Below are 25126 nucleotides of genomic sequence, written 5' to 3' on the forward strand. Positions count from 1 at the left end.
AAATCAAGAAATGCAAGTTCAAACTTCAGGGAAAAAAAACTAAAAATTAAAACCCATTTTAAAGTTATAGGTTCAAATTTCATGACAAAAAACGCACATTCAAACAATGAAAACCATTTAAAAAAATTAAACTCCTCACAAAATTGGTAATGGGTTGATTGGTTTTCTTCTAACGAACCAAACCGACTTAGTTATATATAAAAAATTAACATTTAGCGTGCGATTATATTTGGCGAGCGAGAATTTTTAATGAAACCAGTGAGAAAATTCAAAAAAATATAACGTTATGAAAATTGACCATGAAGAAAATTTAACATAAATTTTTTATTGTTCAACAGTCCTTTATTCCAACTTATTCCTATATTCCTCTCGTTTCCCTTAAGCGGGTGGAGGCAGTGGAGTGGCTGGCATGCTCACAGTGGATTGAGATCCCATTTAAAAACAAAGTCGAGGTATGTGGATTACTTGTAAATCATAATCCTACTTTAGATCTCATCGATTTCAGTACTTAGGATTTCGTGTTTCATCGATTTCAGTACTTAGGATTTCGTGTTTTTAAATAACTGCCAAACCACGGATCTGACCCACATGTGATTGATTTTAGGATTGGGGTCGTGTTTTTTAATTTGCAGTTGAACTCAAACTCATAATCTCTGTATCTGATCCATACATGAACCGCTTCCAACAAACTGTTATAGTGAAAGTTAGAGACCGCTGCATTATATTGTTATAGTGAAAGTTAGAGATCGCTGCATTATATTATGGATCCACTCTGTTCGCAGTAGCTAAGATTTCTACCTCTATTGATCTGTAGGTAAGATTGCTGACTATAGAATTAGGTATGTGGGCGCAGGAAATTCGTTGAATCTTGAGTTCTTAAGACTAGTTGTCGAATAATTGATGATTTCTCTCTGTTAGTACTCCCAAAGGACTCCGTGTGGCGGCATTTCGGTAAGTGAAATTGTATTTTATTATAAATGCGTTTATTCTAGCTGTAAATTTATAGAATTTTCTGTCCCTGAAGACTACGAGCCACGAAATTTATAGGAAAATTTAGCATATTTGTCGGAGAGTCTCAGGGCAATTCTTGCAGAAACACTTTTAGGAACTGAATGGGCATCATTTCTGGGCTTCTCTGTTGTGCTGCGGGCTTTTCTGCCCTTCCTCCTGTGCTGTGGGCGTCTCAGCTATTCCCCTAGTCCGCCGTTCAGCTTCTGAATCACAGCGGATTCTTGTGGTTGTAACCTCCCCGAACCCTTGGCCTCCTGTAATCATTTCTTGATGACTTCTTTTTTTGTTTTTGTTTTTGTTTTTTTTTTAAAATTATATAAAGGGGTAAACATATTTTTGTGGAGCCAATTTTTTAGGTGGTGAATACATATTTGTAGAATTGGGGGTTTGCTGATTCAAAGGCTGAACTATTGCAAAGTGCCTCTCTAATAAAGCTTCTTTAAGGGAAGAGTCACTTCTAGAAAGTCGATTTGGTAGTGGTTTTGTGCTTGCTGTTATGGTTATTTGTCTCTTCTTTTTTAGCACTTTAGATTCTCTTGTTATGGTGGATAAGTTGCTTCTGCTTGTTTTAACTCCTCACAACTATTTCGGCCGGAAATCTACAGCGGTACAAATAAAGACTATTATAGGGTTACCACAGGTACAGAAAACGAACCCACACAAAATGTTGGAAAACTTACACGGCATAGTTTTTGTGATGAAGCATGAGGTTTAACATGTTTTTCTCTTTCACTGGAGCTATTGTTTCATCTCGAAGGCATAGATACTCCTCATGAATCATGGCAGCAACTTGAACAATCACTCATGCAATTCATGGTTATCAATTGAAAAATGAACTCATCGGTGTCAGTGCTAATAATTTTTATACTATTCAAAATTTCATCCATGTTCAAATGTCTTGAGTTAAAAGATTGTAATATTGAGAACAACGACGAACAAATCATTTTGTTAGTTCTCTCTTAAGTTAGGTGAACCTTATCCAGTGTTTGTTTCCATATTTTATTCAACTCGGGATGCCTTGGGTCAAGCTTTTGTAATGCCTACTTTTGATGCTTTTGCTAAACGACTAACTTGTGAGCAGGAAGAGCTCATACATATGTGGGTACTCATTTCTCCACAAATTCTAAGTCTCATGCTTTTGTAGCTAACTAATCTTCAAATTCTACGTTACAACATAAAAAAGACATCTAAAGGACAAACAAAAAATACGAAGGAATGTAACTCTCCAAATCCCTCACCTGAGCAAGATCGTAAAGGCATGAAAATTTGTCTTAAATGTGCTTTTTGTGAAAAAGACGATCATTCAAAATCTTGTTACTTCAAAATTTTGGCTGTCTTGTCTTCAGAAATGAAGCAACACAATTTAATTGTCAGTCTTCTAGCAATGATACAGGGAAATGTTGCTATTGCAAGTTTCTCCTTACCTGAATGGATATTCGGTTCTGGAGCAATCTATTGCATGGCTGCACATAAGAATTTGTTTGCTTCCATCAATTCATGCAATACAAAACATATTATTATGTGCAACTCTTCACATTTGGCTGTTCAAGGGAAAGGTTTCATTGAGATGATAGATGGTATGATCAACAATATTCTTTATGCTCCTAGTCCTGATATTTTAGCTAATTTTCTCTCAATTTATCAGATTGCAAATTCTGGTTCAAGGAAGACAATCTTGTTTCTTTCAGTTCTATTGTTTTGTGAAATTGAGGTTCCTTCACAAATTGTTTCCATAGGGAAAGTGGATCATCGTGCATGCTCGTACTCATTTTCTCATTTTGTGCTGGAGTTTCCCACCAATGTATTACTTGCTCAAGTTAAGTAATTATGGCATAAGCGATTTCGTCACTTAAACTAGCACTATCTTCAGCGACTAAGCAAAATATGGTCAGTGGGCATCCACCTATTTTTTTTTTTTTCCTGGTGTTTGTATTGGGTGTGTTCTTGGCAAGCATCCTCAAGATCCTTTTGATAAAGGAAAATCTTGGAGAGCTTTTGAAGTTCTTCAACGTGTTCACAGCGATGCCCTTTTTCTACCTTGTCTTTTCAAAGGGCCTACTGTTTGCTTACATTCATTGATGACTACTCTCCAGATGCTCTTGTGTCTACTTTCTAAAGAACAAAAGTGAGGCTTTTGACACTTTTCTTGTGTTCAAAGCCTTACTTGACATTGAAAAGCAATCTGGAAAGTCTACTGAAATGTTTGCAGACAGATAATGGTGGTGAATGTTTCAACCACAGATTTGAGGACTATTATGCCACTGAAAGTACTTGACAGCAACATACTGTGCCCTATTGTCCATAGCAAAATGGTGTTACTGAAAGGAAGGATCGTACCTTGAAGGAGAGACAAATTGCATGAGCCATTGTAGAGGTCTTGCCCCACAATATTGGGCCATAGCCGTCAATTGTGTTCTCTTTTTTAAAATAACACACCTCACAAAGCTGTCCAAGGGGTGATCCGGGAAAAATCTTGGAGTGGATGGAAACCACCCGTTGGCAATCTCTCAGTCTTTGGTTGTAATGCTTGGGCCCATATTCAAGAAAAACACAAGGCAATGGACATACAAAATAACCCTTGCATATTTGTTGGCTGCCTAGAAGATGTGAAAGGGTATAGATTACTTCATCCTGACACACGTGATTTGATTATCAGCAGGAGTGTTCAATTTGGTGAGCACCCTCCTCAGCATCTTGCATGGTCATATGATGTTCCTTCGTTTGAGTTGATTTCTCCTTCTAATGATAGCGATTTTGCAGAACAACACAATGCTGGTCTTCCTTTACTTCCCGATTGGGGTCAAAGAAGAACCTAATCCTCTTTTCAAAGACGTCCTCGAGTATTTATGGCTAGGGCTTCAGATCAAAGGGATTTTCATGAGGGCCATGGTATTATAGAGTGGGACATAGCCATGGAATATGATTATAACTCTTTGTTTAAAAAAGCACTTGGTACTTGGTCCCTCTTCCAAAAGGTAGAAAATTGGTTTGGTGTAAGTCGGTATATCAAACCAAGTCTGCAACATATGGTACTATAGACAAGTATAATGTTCAATTGGTTGTTGGAGGTTTCCTTTTTTCTTAGGTTGAGGGCATTAGTTATTCTAAAACCTTTGCACTCGTGGCAAAAATGAATTCTATTCGCTTTGTTCTATCTATAGTTGCATTGATTGGTTGCTAAATTTTTTTCTCAGGTTGAGGGCATTGGCTATTCTAAAACCCTTGCACTTGTGGTAAAGATGATATCTTTTTGCCTCGTTTTCTCTATAGTTGCATCCTTTAAGCGGATAATAACAAGATGGACGTCACAGGTATCTTTCTTCTCGAAGATTTGTAGAAACAGATATACATGAAATAGCCTCATGGTCTTGTGTACGACACTAAGCTTGTTTGTAGGCTTAAAAAATCCTTGTATGGTCTCAAACTAGTTCCTAGGACTTGGTATGAGCATCGAGAAGATGGATTCTATTCTTCTCTCTTCAGGATTTTCTCATTGCCACTTGGATTCAAATGCCTATATTTTGTAGCAAGATGACGAACTTCTCCATGTTGTTCTCTATGTGGAATGATCTCATTCTCATTGGGAGTTCACCTACCTTGATTGATCATGTGAAGTTTGCTTTTCATCAACAATGTGACATGATTTAGGGTTCCTTCACTACTATGTTGAATCGCGGGTCACTCAATCTACATCTAGGATAGGTCTCTCTTAGCCCAAGTATGCCTTCTATCTCTTAAGCATATTTCACATGTTGTATAGTAAATCTACGCCCACTCCATTTTTTCAAGAGTCAAGTTGTCAACCAAGTGTGTTCCACTCCTTTGGTTGATGCTACTTTGCATTGGTAACTTGTTGGCAACCTCTTGTACTCGAATCACAACTATCCCCATATCTCTTATGTAGTTGGGTTGGTTACTTGGATCATGTGGGAACCACATAAGCTTCATTGGAAAGCCACAAAGAGAATTCTTTGCTATATCAGGGAAACACACACATATGGCATTCAATATTCTTCTGTGGTAATGCTAATTTAGTGGGTTATAGTCACTCCGATTGGGCTAGTGATCCCAATGACCGCATGTCTACCTCTGGCCATGCCTTACATTTTGGCTTTGGTCATGTTGTTTGGTCCAACAAGAAGTAATCTGCCATCACCCTTTCTTGTACAAAAACAGAGTATGTGTTGTTGATTTTGCTACCGAGTGTTGGAATTTGGTTGCCATTGATGTCAACCCAAGCAACAGCTAGAAGAAGCCCCACATTCGATGAAGAAATTGATTGAGAAGATCAGTGTTTTTGCTCACAAGACCATCATCATTTGATTGTCCTCGTTGTGCCATTTCCAATAGTAGGTTGCATGTCCCATAACTCCTCATGATTGAGGAGATATGCTTGATCAAAGTTGAAGCCCCAAAGTCTGGTCAAGGTGCCCCGAATGAGGTGTTAAAGACAACTTTGTGATTGGTCGAAATGTGAGAGAATCTTGGACAATTTATACTACTTTTGAGTTGTCCAAGTCGACCCTCCAAAAGACAAGTCTTTCATTATGAAATCAACCTCAAAAGGAGATTCAAGTCGTCCTATTAAATAGGATTTTTATTTTTTAAATATTGGAGATCATGTCGGCCCCTTTTAAAAATTAAAATTAACAATTTTATTAGCTGGTCGACTCGGGTTTCATGGGAATGTCGGCCCCCCTATTGCCCCCTCCTTCAAGTATAAATACAAGGCTTGGTTCCTCCTCAAAGCAACAAGTTACAAGCTTATCTTCTAACAAAATTTCGTTTAATATTTTGAGGCCGATATAGTCACACTGATTGAGAGAGTGAGGTCAAATTTTTCTGAGGGTTTTTGAGCTTATTTGCTTATCTTTTGTTGGGTTTGAGACATGATTTGAAGCAGGGTTTTTGAGGCACTTCGACCCTTTGAACACGTTTCCTGAGGCTCGATTCAGAGGCAAATAGACCTTATCTGAGGCCTAATTCAACCCTTGATGAGACTGGTTCTAAGGCTATCCATGACACTTTTCGCACTTGTTCTGAGGTTGGACCGAGACCTACTTCGGAGCTCTCTGAGGTTTGATCAAAGGTCGTTTACTCGACTCTATAAGGCAAACCTTCTAAGGTTATTTTTTTCGCACTATTTTAGGCCTGAGGCTGGACTGAGACCTATGTCGAAGCTCTCTGGGTTATGATCATGTTGAGATTTCTGGGACACAAGCTAGAAATAAATTTTCTTCATCATGATAAATACTTCCAATTATTCATCTAGCATTAATTTCACATATCATTCATCTAGTATCATTAAGCAGTTATACAAAAGAAAATTCAACCATTAAACATGAAAGAGCAATAGAAAATAACCATGAAACCATGAGACAAGAGACACAAAAATTAGGCCTGAGGCCAGGGCAAAACCCATAAATTCTTCCTTATGAGAGGGAGAGAGTTCAAGATTCGTTAATACATTAGAAATATCATCATGATAATAGCCAAACCAATACCCAAGAACAAGATGAAATGCCAAGCCCTCTTCCTGAGTTTTTTGGCCCCCTCCTTCCTTCTTTTCTTTGCTGGAACAGAGCTCATGGAAAGATAGATCAATGTGCCAAATGAGGAGAGGTGGTCTCCTTTATATAGTCATCAAAGGGGGTCGAATGGGTGTCTCTTAGGGGCCCAACCGACTTAAAATAACATGAGGTCGACTTGAATATTTTAGGAGGCAAAAATAAAAAATTCAAAATTTTCATATTTCCACATGATGAAAAAATTGACCATGGCTACCATATTTCCAACACTCACTCTTAGCCAAGGGAGGTACTTTTCATTTTCTCTCAAGATCAATCTCCCCAACCAATTCATAGGTTTCCCGACTCACAGCCTAAGGGCTAAGCACAAGTCTCTCTCTCTATCAACATCAATCTCCCCAACCCATCCACAAGTCTCTTGGTTTACAGCCTGAGGGAGAGATCATTAGTCTCATCATAAGGAAAGGTACATAACATTCAACACATCCCTCAAGCCACAACCCCGTGGCATTTAGGTCCGTGCCCTACTGACCAGCGTGATCAATCAATGAGGCCAAACTAATCATATCCATAGGGTACATCTCCCCGACCACAACAATGTCTCTCGGCCCACAACCTAAGGGAGGAATCCCTATCTCAATCATATACACAGGGTACATCTCCTTGACCACAAACAAGGTCTCCCGGCCCACAGCCTAAGGGGGGAACTCATCCTTCCCAACCAAACCATAGGTTTGTTGGCTGCGCAGCCTAAGGAGGGGAACTTACGATCAATCTCCACGACCAGACCATAGTTCTCCTGGTCAACGCTTGAGGGAGAGATCACAAAATCAGTGTCCCCAACCAAATTGGTCTTCCGGTAAAAACCTAAGGGATCACTTCAGGCCTCGAATCCAAACCCCCCAACTAGACTCACTGGCCTCCTAGTCAACAGACCTAAGGGAGTGACAATCTTCTCGACCAATTCATAGGTCTCCCAGTGCACAACCTACGGAAGATTCATGATACTATCAATCAATGCTCCCTCTCCAACAAGATTCTTAGCCATTCCAGGCTTCTCACATAAACATCAACAACCTGCTCAACAACAGAAAAGTAACCATGGCGGATTTTAGCACTTTATCAACTATTTTAACATACAACAACTTCCAACTATTCATTCAGCTTCCGTTGGGGCTTCTCACAAAAACAAACATCAACAACCATGGTCGAATCCAATAGACAATAAGTGGCTTCTCACAGAAGCAAATATCAACAACCTGCTCATCAACAGAAAAGTGTGCCATAGTTGAATCCATTAGACAAAAAGTGGGTTCTCACAGAAGCAAATATCAAGAACCTGCTCATCAACAAGTGTGCCATAGTTGAATCCATCAGCAGGGATTTTATCGGGCTTGTACCATACTTTCAATCTCACAAATCTTCAATCAACTCCCTCTTACACTGGACGAAGAGGACCTTAGTCCTTGTCAGAAACACATCATCAACACATAGTAGAAATGTCACAGGCTCTTCTTCAGCAAATTTGGATCAACATTAATCTTCAAGACTTCAAGCTCTCTTCTCAATTGACTTCTTTACATCAAGGATCAAAACAAGTTTCAATTAGGTTGATCTTGTCTGCTCCCATTGAGTCCAAATCCTATGCAATCACGATTCTTCTTGTCACTTTGTTCTTCCATCTTTTCAACAATTGCCACAACCTTGACATACTACATCATTTACTTGCAATCCTCACTAGGAGGCCTTGGAAGAACAAATACAACCAAATATACACAGAACAAAGACTCATAATGAAATAATAATAATAGAAACAATCAGAGAGTACTTACCTCTTGAGAGTGTGTCAACTCCCTCTTGATCTTAACTTTTTCAGATCTAGTCAACTTCATCCACATCATCAAGGAGTTAACTTCATTCATATCATCAAAAAGGAGTCTGCGTCATCAAGGAGTCCACATAATTATCAAGGAGTCGACCTCGTCCACATCCTTGTCAAGGGATCCACATCATCATCAACATCATTAAGGAGATAAAGTTTCTTCTTTCAAGCGGTCATAATCAGTTCTAGAATTTGGCCCATAAGCCTTAAATTTTCTTCTCCAAGCCCGACCTAGGGTTTACAAACCATAAACAATCCAATGCCAGTAACAATTAACACAATAAAGGAAATACATGATACTTATCTTTTGAGATCATGACAACTCCCTCTTGATCTTGAATCCAACCTGCATATCAATCTCATCATCAAGATGTCAAAACTTCTAGGGGCTAGAGTTTCAAGCTGAAGTAATCAATTCATAAGCCCAAGGCTTTCTCAACCCTTTTTGTCTTGATAGGTTTTTGCAATTTGATTAGCTAGAGTTTTGACTCCAAACCCTAATAAGTCTTTAGGGTTTACAAACTCACTCATCCTTGTATTGAATTTGATCATTCTTGAATTTCATTAGCTTCATTGCATCCATCTTGCAACTTTATCATTTTTCATTCTCATGATGTCACTTCTTGCTAGGGTTTACAAACCCTAGGTATTCCAAAATAAAAAACCCTAGAATCTGGGCAAGACCTTCAACTTTCTAAACACTAGATTCTTTACATCATCAATCAATCAATATTCATCCTTGATCTCATTGAATCAAGAAACCTTTATTCATAGTAGTAGTATTTTTCCTCTTGACAGTGCAATGGACTTTATTATTATGGTCTTGAACATAAAAGCAAGCCCTTCAGATCAAAATGTCTTTGGTTGTTTATGAGTAGGTCTTAAACTCAACCTTCATAATCTAATTTCAAATCCTTCTGACTTTTCTTGACAATATGACGACAACAAAATTTCATCATTCAGAGTTAATCAAGAGAGACGAGCAACAATTTTAGCAGACCTTTTGAAATTCCAAAAAAATGTAATATATGACATTATTCTTTTCATTTGGACACAAAGCCATCCATCACTTATTTGATTGTTCTTCTAGGTGACATGGCTTCTAGGTGACATGGTCTTGGATCATAATAGTTGACTCTTTTGCTTTTAGGTTGGCCTTTTTCGGTGAATTTTGTCCTCCTTTTATATATCAAGGAAACATTAGATTGACTTAAGGACACCTTCGAACAACCTTCCTTTTATTATCAATCAAACTTGAGGGCTTAGTTCAGTACCCTTCCTTGACTCCTTCACATGATTCTACATATTCTTAGAACTTGAGATCGATACATTCTTCAATCTTCTGAAACATGTTCTGAGTTTTTCAACTTAAGAGAGATCATGACAAAACTCATCTTATGCTAGTAATATTGCCTTCAAATTATACTCGACAGGACACTCGATCTGAGGTGTCTCAATTCAATTCCACAGGGAGGAGGATAAATCTCGGACCCACTAGGCATCATCTCATACTTGCATAACAATATGAACACAGATAGATTGAATACTTACCTCAGAAAGATGAGATGAATAAAGCCACAAACTTATCTTTAATCACAAACCCATAGTTCATACTACGTGACATAGTGTAATGTCCTTTAGGATTCACTCTCCTTCTGCAAAGATAAAAATGCCTCAGGTTCGTAAGGATTCTATAGAGCAATGTACCTTAGACTCAATGTGCCTCAGAGAACAACAAAGTATACAAGCTCGAATGAATTATTATAGGACTCGACTTAGGTTCAATTCATAATAGTAAGACGGATCATAAAGCTTGGATTCATAGAGAGAATTGGGATGCCTCACAAAGATAGTTTAAAAAATCCTTTGTTGCTTTTGAAGAGACCTTGCCTTTAGCTCAGCTTCAAATAAGGGTCAGTATGGTTATTAGAAAGGAATTTGAATCATCACCATAGGAGCTCGCATACCACATATGATAGATGCCACGTAGATGCTCGCATAATAGAAAGTAGAGTCACAAATGGGCTCGCATACCTCAAAGAATGTTCGGCCTTTTCGCTGACAATCACAAATTCAAATTAAGGTGGTCTTCCATCACAAGTATCATTACAGGTAAGACCTTCTTCCACAGAGGATTTATTACAGAACTTAGACTTTCTTTAAAGAATCAAACCACAGGATAATTTGCCACATAACTTGCCTATTTCTACCACAAAATTGGATAAGTGTCTTAGATCAAAGGAACTTGGATCATCACAAAGAGCTCGAACTTCCATGGCTTGAATGAACTACAAACTCCGAAATTTGGTGGCATTCGTTCCAGGCCTTCTTGACCTCGGATCACAAGCGACTTTGGATCAAATTACAAACTCAGATAATGCTCAAAACTTAAGCCTTTCTCCACAGTTCTTCGATCATAATTATTTGAAATGCGGGGATTAAACCTTTCAGAAGTTCGACCTACTAGCCAAAAAAAAATTGGTCTTCTTGTAGGCATGGATTGATCACAGAGGAGGCTTCAACTACTCATTGAACCAACTCTGACACCATGTTGAGATTTCTAGGGCACAAGCCAAAAATGATTTTTCTTCATTATGATAACTACTTCCAATGATTCAGTTAGCATTAATTTCTCGTATCATTCATCCAAAATCATTAAGCAGTTATACAGAAGAAAATTCAACCATATAACATGAAAGAGTAGTAGAAAATTGTTGGAAATAATACTGAGGGGGGGGTGAATCAGTATTATCAAATCAATTCTTTTTCATTTCACAATTAGATTTGTATACGCTACTTCAGTTATGGGAAACTGCGTATATACGCTACTGTGTCTAAAGCAACCAGCGTATATCAGTAAACTTATGATTCATTAAATGTTGATCTTTAATTAGTGGATCGGAACTTCATTAACCATAAGAACAATAAATAGGTGCAGTAAAACATAACAGATCATCACACACATGGACACAAGATATAAGGTGGAAACCTAATGTGGGTGAAAACCACCTGCTGCAATTCGTCTCTATCTTTTTTAATAAAAAACTTCTTTTTACAATATTTCTGTACTGGTGCAGTCTTATACTAGTAGGCAGGCTTCTACTTGCAGAAGGCTACAACCTTCTCTCGTTCTCCAGCTTTTCCTAGAAGGGAGCTACAACCCCCTTAGCTCTTGTACTAGCTGATGTACTAGTACGTAGGTGCTGACCTACAAAAGGCTACAACCTTCTCTTTTCTTCTAGGGACCACGTTTCATAAATTTTCAGATTGGATCCATCAATTACAATAATCAAACATCAAATACATCTGCATCAACCAATCTCCTTTGCTTCAATCAAAACTGAATCAAACAATTACTTCTCTGAATGCTGTAACCAGAATACATTAACAGTAACCAGAAACCAATCCTGAACCCAGAACACTGCAGCAATAAATAGAAGTAGCTAAAACATATTTCATGAGACGTACGCTACTTCAATATGTAGAACCTGTGTGCATACACTTTTGTATTAAGGCCAACCAACGTATACGCTGTTTTGACTTACTGAACCAGCGTGTATACGCGCCTCTGCTGTGCCGAACCTGCGTACAGATCTATAAAAGATAATTTACCCTTTTCACTTATTCAGACATCAGTTATACCTAGATTATCAGATTTATAGATCAAGTCATGCGCCAAATATAACAGATCAAAATCACATATAGATATTACTATTCAAGCCTTAAGATCTTGACCCATCAATAGAACTTATCCTTCTTCTAGCGCTCAGGTTCCTCCTTGGTTTAGATCCAGCTATGCACCATAACCCAATTCTAGATCTTGCTCTTCATAAGATATTCAATGCTTGAGTGAATGCCTTTGCCTAATGATCTCTTCCCCCTTTTATAGTCTTAGGCCTTACTCAATACCATGGTCCAAAACCATAGAGAACCAATACCATGGACCCAATACCTGGGTTCAACACTTCGGACGAGATACCATGGTCCAAAACCATAGGTCCAAATACCAAGGACTAAATACCATGGACCAAAAAATAAGTTTTCCCACATGTACGCGCTTTTCCTTGCATGAAAGTGCGTGCATACGTATACGCGCCTTTTGATTGGCTATCCTGCGTGTATACGCGACTTGGTTAAGAGGAACCTGCGTATATCTCTTTTTCCTTCATTTTGAGAGCCTGAACTGTGATCTGTCATCTGAGTGAGTTGCCATCAAGGACAACACCTGTGTCATAGCGCCAAACCTGTGTCATAATGCCAACAATCTCCCCCTTTGGACTTGATGGCAACCCAAGTCACTCAAAGTCATTCTCCCCCTTTGTCATCAAGGGCAAAGGGTTATGCTCCCCCTGAGTACATGCTAAAATCTCTGCTCTGCTGTGCTGTCCATGCTCCCCCTGACTGTAGGCAAGGTCTACAAGAAGATGTTCTACAAGAAGAAACATGACTTTATACATCATAAATGACCTTCCTATCACCAAAGACTCATACATGCATCCATCTCCCAACCAAGTGGGGATACACCAAAAGTTTACACATGATAAAACAAGAATATTTCCATTCCAGGCATAGTGGGGAAACCAACATAGGCCGTTACATGACCTTGATAATAAAAGAAATACATGACATAGAGACTAATTATTTAAGACAAGACTATGGTAGTCATCAGCAACTAACATCAGCAGCATCTGTCAATCATCATTTAGACCGGCAACCATAATCTCCACCTGAAACAAAAACAGCTGTGAAATGGAACCAAGATCTTCTAAGATAATGCCAACAATGCATTATTAGAATTATATGCTCCCCCTGAACCTGTGCCAGATGGTCTCTGTCAGACCCATATTAGACTCTTTTCATCCTGAGTCTGGCCCCACTGTTTGTCTTCAAACCATAATATACGCGATTGTGTCCACAAACACCTGCGTATGTACGCGGATACACTTCATGAAACTCGCGTACAACCACTGTTCTCTGAAACAGATAATTTCAACAGCAAGATGATGCATCAACTACTCCCAGCTTCTGTCTGAGGTATTCAAATGTCTCCCTGGGCAGTGGTTTGGTGAATATATCAGCAACCTGTTCCTTGGAGGGAACATACTCCAATTTGACCTTTTGTTCAAGCACTTGTTCCCGGAGAAAATGATATTTGATAGGTATGTGCTTGGTCTTCGAATGCATGACTGGATTTTTTGAAATACTGATTGCACTTGTATTATCACAAAAAATGGAGATAGGTGGAGTACAAGTGATTTGAATATCTTGCAATGTTTGCATCATCCAAAGGAGTTGTGTGCAGCAAGATGCAGTAGCCACATATTCTGCTTCAGCTGTAGATAATGCAATTGAGCTTTGTTTCTTGCTGAACCAAGATACTAATCTGGAACCCATAAAGAATGCACCACCACTAGTGCTTTTTCTGTCATCCACGCTTCCTGCCCAATCTGCATTTGTATATGCATGAAGTGTGAGATCTGTATCTCTAGGATACCATAAGCCATAATTTTGCGTTCCTTGAAGATATTTAAAAATCCTCTTAACTGCCTGAAGGTGTGCTTCCTTTGGATTTGCCTGGAATCTTCCAACTATTCCCACTGCATGCATGATGTCTGGTCGGGTACCTGTCAAATAGAGCAAACTACCAATCATGGATCTATAGGTTGGTTGATGTACTGCTGCTGATTCATCATTTGCGCTGAGGCTGCATCCTGTTACCATAGGGGTACATACTGGTTTCGAATCCTCCATCCCATATTTCTTCAAGATCTACTTGAGATACTTGGTTTGTGATAGAAAAATACCGTCTTTGTTTTGTTGGACTTGTAAACCAAGAAAATATGTGAGCTCACCAAGTAAGGACATTTCAAATTCTTTCTGCATCACCAAAGCAAAGTTTTGACTCATGGTTTCTTCATTGCTACCAAAGATGATATCATCAACATACACAACAAGTATTAGCAATTTATCATTATCAATTTTTATATATAGATTGCTATCTGTTGATCCTTTTGAAAAACCTTGTTGATGGAGATATTTGTCCAACTGAAAATACCAAGCCCTTGGAGCCTGTTTAAGACCATAGAGAGCCTTTTTGAGTCTGCATACAAGTTTTGGATCATTCCCAAGGATGAATCCATCTGGTTGCTCAATGTACACTTCTTCTTCTAAGTCTCCATTTAGAAAAGCAGATTTCACATCCATTTGATATACTTTGAACTCCTGAAAGCTAGAAAGAGCGAGGAACATTCTTATGGCATCAAGTCTAGCAACTGGTGCAAAAGTTTCTTCAAAGTCTATACCTTCTTGTTGAGCATACCCTTTGCAAACAAGTTTGGTCTTGTTTCTTATAACATCTCCATTCTCATTCAGCTTGTTTTTGAATATCCATTTTGTCCCTATGACATTCTTATCATTTGGTCTAGGAACCAACTCCCAAGTGTTATTCTTTTCAATCTACTCATGTTCTTCATTCGTGGCCTTGACCCAGCATTCATCTTTGCATGCTTCACTTACATTTCGTGGTTCAGTGGAGGAGAGCAATGCTAGATAGCTTGAAGCTTCTAAAATAGTTCTTCTTGTTTGTACACCTGCCTCTTTCTGCCCCAAAATTTGAGTCTCTGGATGATTCTTCTGGACATACCTGGATGGAGTCTTTTCTTCTACCCTTATCTGTTCTTCTGGTGCCTCATAGGTTTCTTCTTCATCATTAGTCTGATTTGATGTTGAAGGATAGTCCTCATCATCTTCGAAATCTTCGGATTTTACCTGCCTTGGATTGTTTCCTTCTTCATCAACCACTACATCAATACTTTCAACAATTTTTCCAAGTCTTTTATTGTAACACTTATATCCTTTGCTTTGGGGAGAGTAACCAAGGAGAATGCCTTCATCTGCTCTAGGTTCAAACTTGCCAAGGTTTTCATCAGTCCTTTTGATGTAACATTTGCTTCCAAAATTTTTGAAGTATTTTACCGTAGGAGTCTTACCATACCAAAGTTCATGAGGAGTTTGAGTGCTGTTCACCCAGACGTTTGTCTTGTTGAGAATAGTAACGGAAGCAAATGCAGCTTCACCCCAAAAGGTTGCGCGAGTTCCAGATTCATCAAGCATAGCGTGAGCCATTTGTTGAACCGTTCTGTTCATCTTTTCCACTACTCCATTTTGCTGAGGAGTCCTTGCAGTAGAGAATTCCCTTCTTATTCCATGTTCTTCACAAAAATCGAAAAATTCATCCGAGGTAAATTCCCGTCCTCAATCAGACTTGAGGCATTTGATTCTGCAATCTGATTCGTTTTCAACCAAGGCTTTGAATGCTTTGAACTTTTCGAAAGCTTCGTCTTTATGCTTCAGAAGTCCTATCCAACACATCCTGGAAAAGTCGTCAATGAACAATATGAAGTATTCTTCTCCTCGAGGTGACCTTTTCCTGGATGGACCACATACATTAGTATGGACAAGTTCAAGTGGCTTACTAGCTGATCCTTCCTTCTTAGGGAAATTAGTTCTGGTTTGCTTACCGAACTGACATGATTTGCATATTGTATTGTCTGGAATTCTGATGTCAGGGAGATCACGAAGTGCCTGATATTTGCATGCTTTCTTTATTTAAGAGAAGCTTAGATGCCCCAATCTTCTGTGCCATAGCCAGTGTTCATCGTTCTTGCTTAGATAGCATTGTTGTTGTCCTCCCTTGAGTATGTATAAATTATTTGGAGTTCTTATGCCTTTGATCACCGTTTCTCCTGTATCAAGCTCACGAACAATACATTCATTTGATCGAAATATTACCTCAGTTCCTTGCTCACACATTTGACTGACACTCAATAGATTATGCTTTAAGCCATCAACATACATAACATTTCCAGCTTTGACTTTTTCTTTCAAAAGAATAGAACCTTTACCTTTTATGAGTGCAGGGGTGTCATTTCCAAATGAGAGCTTCCTTTCCTTTTCTAAGGCACTATATGACTGAAGTTTTTCTTTATCACTTGTCATATGTTTTGAGCATCCACTGTCGATGTACCACTGATTTTCCTGTCCTTCTGCATATAAGGCTATACGACATCTTTCTGGCTGCGGTTCTTTCTTTCTCCATGTTTTGGGACTCAATGAAGCTTGCTCCTTCTGAGTTGTTTGCTGAAACCTACTCATGCATTCAGAATCTTCATGATCGAAGTTGTTACAAATAGAACATTCTATTTCATTTTCAATAGTAGAAAAGTTATTGTAGGTCCTTTTCATGATCCCAGTCACACTCCTTTGATTTCGTGCTTCTCTAGTCATGATGGTCTTGTAGGCAACACATTGAGCTGCTTTGTGTTCAAAGCTATGTTGCAGGAAACATGGTATAGAGGTCCGTTTCCATATGGAAACGGGTACGAAACGCGGAAACACGTTTGGTACGGCCGTGAAACGCGTTTCCGGCCGTACTGTACGATCGGAAACGCGTTTCAGGGCCGTACGACCCACGTTTCCTCATTAACTTGTGTTTTTTTAAATTTGTTTTTAAATTTATTTTTAGGGTATGTTAGTGACTTCTTGTTGCTTCTAGATGCGTGTCTAAAGTTATAAAAGTGAATTTTTGCCCTAGTGATATGCAGTTCATCAGGGAGTTTGAGGGATATGCAGTTCATGGTAATGTTAAATTCTTAAAGTAAAAGTGATATTCTCCTTTATTTTTCATTTTCATCCTTTTACTTAAATTTTAACATTACCATGAAATGACTCAGGATGTTTGAGAGTGGTTTCGCCCTCATTGGATTTCATATGGAGAAAGTAGAATTTTAGATCTCACTCAAAATCCAGCAGACTTGTTTGTTTTTCAGGATTTCAGGATTGGAGGGATTGCAATGTTTCCATTGGATTTTATCATGTACTAGGGTATGGAACTTGTATTCAATCAAGAGAACCAAGCCCTCTATGCAGGGGAAACTCCCAATAATCAAGATCATGTAGGGTACTAGGGTATGAAACGTGTATTTAATCAAGAGAACTAAGGTCGTTCGACTATGTAGGAGGAGACTCCCAATACAACAGTGGTCCTTCTAAAGAATGGGATGTGGATGCAGAAAATCCTGATTTGGATCTCTCTCTTGCAGCCTTGTAGTCTTTATTGTACTTGCAGCCTCATATATTAATATAAATAAAGGCTGATTTTGAGATTTGGATATATAATAAAGGTTGCTTTTGGATATTCCGATATTTTTATTTTCATTATGTGATCATTCATGAGTAAATGTGATGTAAATTAAATCTTAATGTTTAAGTGTAATAAATTATAATGTATCATTTATGCTTTATGATTGCACATATATATATATATATATTTAAATATTTTCAATATATATATATATATATATATTCGCGTTTCCCCGTTTCCAAAATTTGGGGAGGTCGCGTTTCGTATCGCTTCCCGTTTCGGAAACTAGTACCCATTTCCCCGTTTCGTGCAACTTAGGTTCAAAGTTATGACAAGAGAAACATTGGCCATTGAAGAAATTCCTTCGATTATCAAACCTTCCGTCCAGGTGATTGTAGTTTCCATAGACATTCATTCTTGAGGCAAATTGAGAATGATTTACCTGTGGTTGGTTGTAGCTTCTGTTCATCCTTGAAGTAGATTGCCCTCGATGTACTTGGTGATCTCTGTTCATCCTTGAAGTAGATTGACCCTGATTTACCTGGTGATCTGCTTTATGCCTTTGCTGTCGATTGTCAACCTGTTCACTTCTCCTTGCTGCATCAAGATAACTTTTGGAGGTGGATGGCTTCTGTGCTTGAGATGCTTCTTCAGTATATCCAAGACTGTCTTGATTAGAGGAGAACGCTGCACTTTGATAATCTCATCTAAAGTTTCAGATCCTTTAGCAAATCTAAGATTAAGAGCTTTTGTTTTCTCAATATCTTTTCTAAGTCCCACAATTTCACATTCTAACTTTTCATTGTGTTTTTCCCTTTCAGCAAGTTGGAATGTCAGAGTATCTATGATCATACTCTTTTCTTCTAAACAGATTTTAAGTTTAGAAATTTCTTCATAGAGATCATTTTCATCTATAACATCCAAGAAATCATCATCTTCAAAAGCCATCAAAAGTCTATAATCATTACATTGTTCATCTTCATCACTAATTGAAAATCTATCACTGTCTTCATGTGTATAATAGCTCTTCTTACTTACATTCTGTTTTCTGTTCCATCTAACTGGTTCCTTACCTTTATCAAGCTTATCTTTATGAGGACACTTGGCTGCATAGTGACCGACTCTTCCACAAGCAAAGCATTTGAAAGGTAGCTTACCTCTGAATCTTCCAGAACCCCGTTGAAGGTTCTTGACAAAGTTTGATTCTTCCTCTCCTTCTGACATATGTCCTGACTCATTGTAATCTCCTTTTCCTGAAGCTTTGAATGTAGCTTCTCTCCTGTCTGATGGTCCCCCTTTTCTCATTTCGAAAGCAATTAGGATTCCATGCAGCTGTGACATGGTAATGCTCTGTAGATCCTGTTTTTCTTCTATGGCAGAGACTTTTGATTCAAACTTAGAAGACAAAGATCTTAGAACCTTTTCAACCAAAGTAACTTCTTTTATCTCTTCACCCAAGTTTTTCATATGATTAACAATCTCATCTATACGTAAGAAATAATTAGCCACACTTTTATCATTGTGCATTCTAAGATTTTCATATTGAATTCTGAGAGTTTGTAGTTTTGCACGTTTTACTTGATCGTCTCCTTCATAGCTCAGAACGATCTTGTCCCATATTTCTTTTGCGGTTTTGAGCTGCATAACCTTGATAAACTCCCTAATAGAGTATTGACAGCCTTTGCATTTGTTTCATACTGCTTCTTACCAACCGTATCTATAGGAGTTGCTGATGGAAATGTGTATCCTGCTTCCACGATATCCCAAACTTCTATACCAAGAGATTGAAGATAGGTTGTGATTCTTACCTTCCAGTAGACAAAGTTGCTCCCATCAAAGATTGGTGGCCTGATCGATGCCTCTTTTTCGTAGTTGCTCATGATGATAGATCTTCCTTCAAGTGATCAAGCTTCTTCTGAAGGACCTGCTCTGATTCCAATTGTTGGAAATAATACTGAGAGGGGGGGTGAATCAGTATTATCAAATCAATTCTTTTTCATTTCACAATTAGATTTGTATACGCTACTTCAGTTATGGGAAACTGCGTATATACGCTACTGTGTCTAAAGCAACCAACGTATATCAGTAAACTTATGATTCATTAAATGTTGATCTTTAATCAGTGCATTAGAACTTCATTAACCATAAGAACAGTAAACAGGTGCAGTAAAACAGAACAGATCATCACACACATGGACACAAGATATAAGGTGGAAATCCAATGTGGGTGAAAACCACCTGCTGCAATTCGTCTCTATCTTCTTTTAATAAGAAACTTCTTTTTACAATATTTCTGTACTGGTGCAGTCTTATACCAGTACGTAGGCTTCTACCTGCAGAAGGCTACAACCTTCTCTCGTTCTCCAGCTTCTCCTGGAAGGGAGCTACAACCCCCTTAGCTCTTGTACTAGCTGATGTACTAGTACGTAGGTGCTGACCTACAAAAGGCTACAACCTTCTCTTTTCTTCTAGGGACCACGTTTCATAAATTTTCAGACTGGATCCATCAATTACAATAATCAAACATCAAATACATCTGCATCAACCAATCTTCTTTGCTTCAATCAAAACTGAATCAAACAATTACTTCTTTGAATGCTGTAACTAGAATACATTAACAGTAACCAGAAACCAATCCTGAACCTAGAACACTGCAGCAATAAACAGAAGTAGCTAAAACATATTTCATGAGACGTACGCTACTTCAATATGTAGAACCTGCGTGCATACGCTTCTGTATTAAGGCCAACCAGCGTATACACTGTTTTGACTTACTGAACCAGTGTGTATACGTGCCTCTGCTGTGCCGAACCTGCGTACAGATCTATAAAAGATAATTTACCCTTTTCACTTATTCAGACATCAGTTATACCCAGATTATTAGATTTATAGATCAAGTCATGCGCCAAATATAACAGATCAAAATCACATATAGATATTACTATTCAAGCCTTAAGATCTTGACCCATCAATAGAACTTATCCTTCTTCTAGTGCTTAGGTTCCTCCTTGGTTCAGATCCAACTATGCAACATAACCTAATTCTAGATCTTGCTCTTCATAAGATATTCAATGCTTGAGTGAATGCCTTTGCCTAATGATCTCTTCCCCCTTTTATAGTCTTAGGCCTTACTCAATACCATGGTCCAAAACCATAGAGAATCAATACCATGGACCCAATACCTGGGTTCAACACTTCGGACGAGATACCATGGTCCAAAACCATAGGTCCAAATACCAAGAACTAAATACCATGGACCAAAAAATAAGTTTTCCCACATGTACGCGCTTTTCCTTGCATGAAAGTGCGTGCATACGTATACGCGCCTTTTGATCGGCGATCCCGCGTGTATACGCGACTTGGTTAAGAGGAACCTGCGTATATCTCTTTTTCCTTCATTCTGAGAGCCTGAACTGAGATCTGTCATCTGAGTGAGTTGCCATCAAGGACAACACCTGTGTCATAGCACCAAACTTGTGTCATAATGCCAACAAAAATAACCATGAAACCATGAGACAGGAGACACAAAATTAGGCCTGAGGCCAGGGCAAAACCCACAAGGGGAAAACCCATAAATTCTTCCTTATGAGAGAGATAGAGTTCAAGATTCATCAGTACATCAGAAACATCATCATGATAATAGCCAAACCAATATCCACGAACAACGTGAAATGCCAAGCCCTCTTCCTGAGATTTTCGACACCCTCCTTCTTTTCTTCGCTGGAACAGAGCTCATGACAAGATAGATCGATGTGCCAAATGAGGAGAGGTGGTCTCTTTTATATAGTGATCAAAGGGGGTCGAATGTGTGTCTCTTAGGGGCCCAACCGACTTAAAATAACACGAGGTTGACTTGAATATTTTAGGAGGCAAAAATAAAAAATTCAAAATTTTCATATTTCCACACGATGAAAATATCGACATGCAGAGGCTTGTTTGAGAATCATTCATGCCAAGTGTCATGTCCCTTCCTAAATTAATTTGGAACAAGATTAATTATTACATCTTGAGGCTAATTTTGGAGGTGATGGGGCCCATTTGATTTTATTAGGAGATTAGACTTAGCATAAGTTATTTTATTATGGTTAAGTTGTACGTGGGGGCCACCCACACTAGGAGAATACGCATTCCCTAGTTCGATTTGCATGGAGGAGAAGTCGTTGGTTAAGTGAGGGACCCACGATGGAGGGAAAATGGAGGGAAAAGTTCTCCACAAAATCTATATAAGGAAGGAAACTCTCCTCATTTCATTCATCTTTTGGCATATCGAATTTCTCTTTGGTTGCTCGAGCTACTTAGCCGAGTCGTTGTTTAGCAAGAGTTCTTCAAGCGAAGAGCTCACCCTTTCTTGGGGGACTTCAAGTGCCACCTTAGAGAGGTTTTCTTCAGTCTTTCTGGAGGACGCAGTGAAGGGAGGCCGAGTTTGTTTATGGCATCTTGTAGAGGAGTTTTGGCCGGGAGGATTTCTGAAGAGGAGGCATAGGAGTTTTGCTGTCATTTTGGAGAGTTTGGGAGTTGGAGGAGAGTGCTTCTCGGTAGTGTGACTTTCACACTTCTAGGGCCAGCGCCAAGGCAACATTTTTGTGCACACGTGGGAGGTAGAGTATCAGTCTTTGAGGCTGGACTTTGCTGGGGGAGCTAAGGGAAGCATTTGTGGAGGAGATTTCTACATTTCTGGAGCTTGGGTGGAGGATTTTGCTTGTATTCCTTGCAGGCTGTATTCTTGAGCAGTTTGGAGGGCGTAGGGCATATTGGAGGCCGAGTTTGGGAGGTTGGATTACAATCAAACCCTTTCTGGGTTTTTGTGGGTTTTGGTCAAGGAGCTAGGGGCTGAATTTATAGCATTTTTTGAGCAGTGTAGGTGGAGTTTGTTGTAGTTCCTTTCCATCCAGCAGTGCAATTTTCTAAGACAACGCAGAGCATTAGAGGAGCAATCATTTCCAGCAATTGAGATCATTGTCTTATCACCTGGTTTCTGTCATGCTTGCCATTGAGGCAAGGCCAGGTGCATTCCTCCATACTATTGTAGTTGCTCCATTAATTAATAAAATGGATCAGCTGGTTCTATTTCTGAAGTTTTTATGAGCATTTACTGATTGTTGAAATTTTCTGTGTTATAAATCGTTTTTGCTTTGCATATCACTGTTTATTTAAGTTTGGAACATTATTGTGGTATCAGAGCTCAAATCCTAGCTCAGCCTTGGGGGACTTTCCTATGAGCGAGGAGGACCAACAAAATATTACTTACAGGAGGCAAAGGTACTGAAGCAGGGAGAGGGAGCTGGAGATTACTCCAGACATAGAGGATCGTGGGAAGATAGTGGTAGCAGAGGATATGGGGGAAACCAAGAGCAGGGAAGAAATGGCCTTCGAAAGTCTCTTGAAGGCCTTGAGCAATTTGGCAAAAGGGCAGAAGGAGATGTTGGACGAGATGCAAAACCGGGAGTTTATATTTGGAGAGACTTCAGAGACTCTCAACAACTTGATCACCTTTCACCTACTGCGCAGTGGCCATCCTCGAGTGAGCCAACTCGAGCTACTTTACCTTCCTTTATACCTTTGGCATAGGGTGAAACGAGTGGGGGAGAGGATCCATCGTTGATGGGAGAGCATTTCAGGGAGTGGTGGTTCATGGGAGCATATTTTAGAGAGGCTCTATCTTTTAGAGATTATTGCCAGCTCAAATTGAATGAGAAGGGGAAGGGCTATGGAAGCCATGGTACGCAGAGTTATGAGTTGCACCGCACCATTAGGAAGATGTATTTTCCCACCTATGATGGCACTACCAAGTGCACAACACGTGCTTGGGTGGAGAAGTTGGACACATACTTCCAGCTCAACAGGATGACAGATTCCATCTCAACAGGATGACGGAGGTGGAAGCCATCAAGATGGCCACATTGCATTTGGAGGGGGAGGCCCACGATTGGTGGTTTGATGGCTTGTCCACTTGGGGGCATGCCGACGTGACCTCCTATGAGGACTTCACATGAAGAGTAGTGGAGCATTTTGATCGTAGGGATCCAGAGGCTCACTTTAGGGAGTTGACTCAGCTCAGGCAGACTGGACATCCAGAGCATTACATTTCGAAGTTTTGGAGGGTCTCAATCATGGTGCCTGATTTGTTAGATGCTAGGAGAGTATACACATTTGTGGAGGGGTTGACAAAGCCACTGCAGGGACTGGTGAAGTCACGCAGACCATCTACTCTTCTGGAGGCAGTGACCTATACGCGAGATTTGCAGGGGGCCATCCCCAAGGCTCGGGCACCATTTCCTCCACACACTCCCTACACTTAGAAGGGAGGTGACACTAGAGCACCTGCAGTGCAGAGAACAACCCAAGGGTTAGGACAGTTGGATGATGAGACCAGGAGGGACCTTAGGAGGAGGAAGTTGTGTTTTACATGTTGAGAGCCTTGGGCACTAGGCCATCGGTGCACAGCAGGCAAAGCTCATTACATCAAGGTCTTCTCAAACAACGATCAGGAGGATGAAGTGCAGTTGGAGCTTGGTGGAGACAATGAGGATCCAACAAGGAGGGGACCACCACCACCACCACAGGGAGGAGCATCTTTTGCACCAGCTGGGGGAGTCCTAGCTTCTTTGTGCGAGATTCCCAAATTTTTGACCATGAGGATTAGAGGTACAGTGCAGGGGCAACGTGTCTCAGTTTTAGTAGACAGTGGGGCCACCCACAATTTTATTGATGCTTAGATGGTCCAAAGGAGGGGCATCACCACTGCAGAGTTTGAGGGATTTTCAATCCTAATACCAGGAGACAGGACTATGTAGTGCACTCGATATGTTCCTGCTCTGACAGTGACCGTGGGGAACTATTCTTCGATGACAAACCACATTTTTGTGGTGGATGTACCAGACACCAATGTGGTGTTGGGTGTCCAATGGTTGTATTCCCTTGGTCGAGTTACCATCAATTGGAAGCAACTTGTGATGGAGTTTGTTGGGCCGGATGGCAAGGCACTGGTTCTTCGGGGCATGCATTCGTACCTCCCTCAGACAGTTTCGGCCCACAGGATGGAGGCCGATTTGAGGCATGGAGACATAGCATGGGCAGTAGAGCTGAGGATTTCAAAGGCTGGGGGGAATGCCAAGCCACCACATCCAGACATACAGGCAGTATTGGATAGATATCTGGTAGTGTTTGGAGATATACCGCACACTATAGCGCTGGAGCTTCATGTGCAAGCAGTCATTACTACACCCTATAGGCTTCCCAAAGCCTTTTGTTGATTTTTGGTAGCGTCGGATGTGCTCTAGTTCCGAAATTTTGTGGAGGGGCTAGAACACATGAAATCTCCAAGACCCATAAATCGTTTGGAGAAATTCCACCCGGATGAGGAGTTATTAAAATAATTAATATTTTTAATGGGTTCCTAAGTTTAAACTTAGGAAAATAAAAATATTAATGAGTATTAATAAAGATATGGGTGAGAAGCTTCTAAGAGACGAGGATCAAGTTTGTTTTAATCTTAGCCATTGATTAGAGACTTAATCTCGACCGTTGATTCATCAACAGGAAAAGTATAAGAGAAGACTCGAG

At 39.6% G+C, this 25126-nt stretch overlaps 1 protein-coding gene across 29 annotated transcripts in view; it reads left to right on the forward strand.

The window, feature by feature from the left end:
• The first annotated feature begins 302 nt into the window (after window positions 1-302).
• LOC149141913 (FkbM family methyltransferase) overlaps window positions 303-25126 on the forward strand; it is a 102948-nt gene continuing 78124 nt past the window's right edge. For 8 of the 29 annotated variants that reach the window (XM_089446235.1, XM_089446233.1, XM_089446241.1 and 5 more), the window contains exon 1: window positions 465-951. The gene's annotated coding sequence lies outside the window, so the exon portion shown is untranslated. The other 21 variants (XM_089446236.1, XM_089446234.1, XM_089446243.1 and 18 more) reach the window with 10 other exon arrangements.

This window comes from Pinus tabuliformis, chromosome X (assembly GCF_031772625.1).
Source record: "Pinus tabuliformis cultivar Carrire ecotype Pingquan chromosome X, CPIR1, whole genome shotgun sequence".
In the NCBI taxonomy this organism is placed as follows: Eukaryota; Viridiplantae; Streptophyta; class Pinopsida; order Pinales; family Pinaceae; genus Pinus; species Pinus tabuliformis.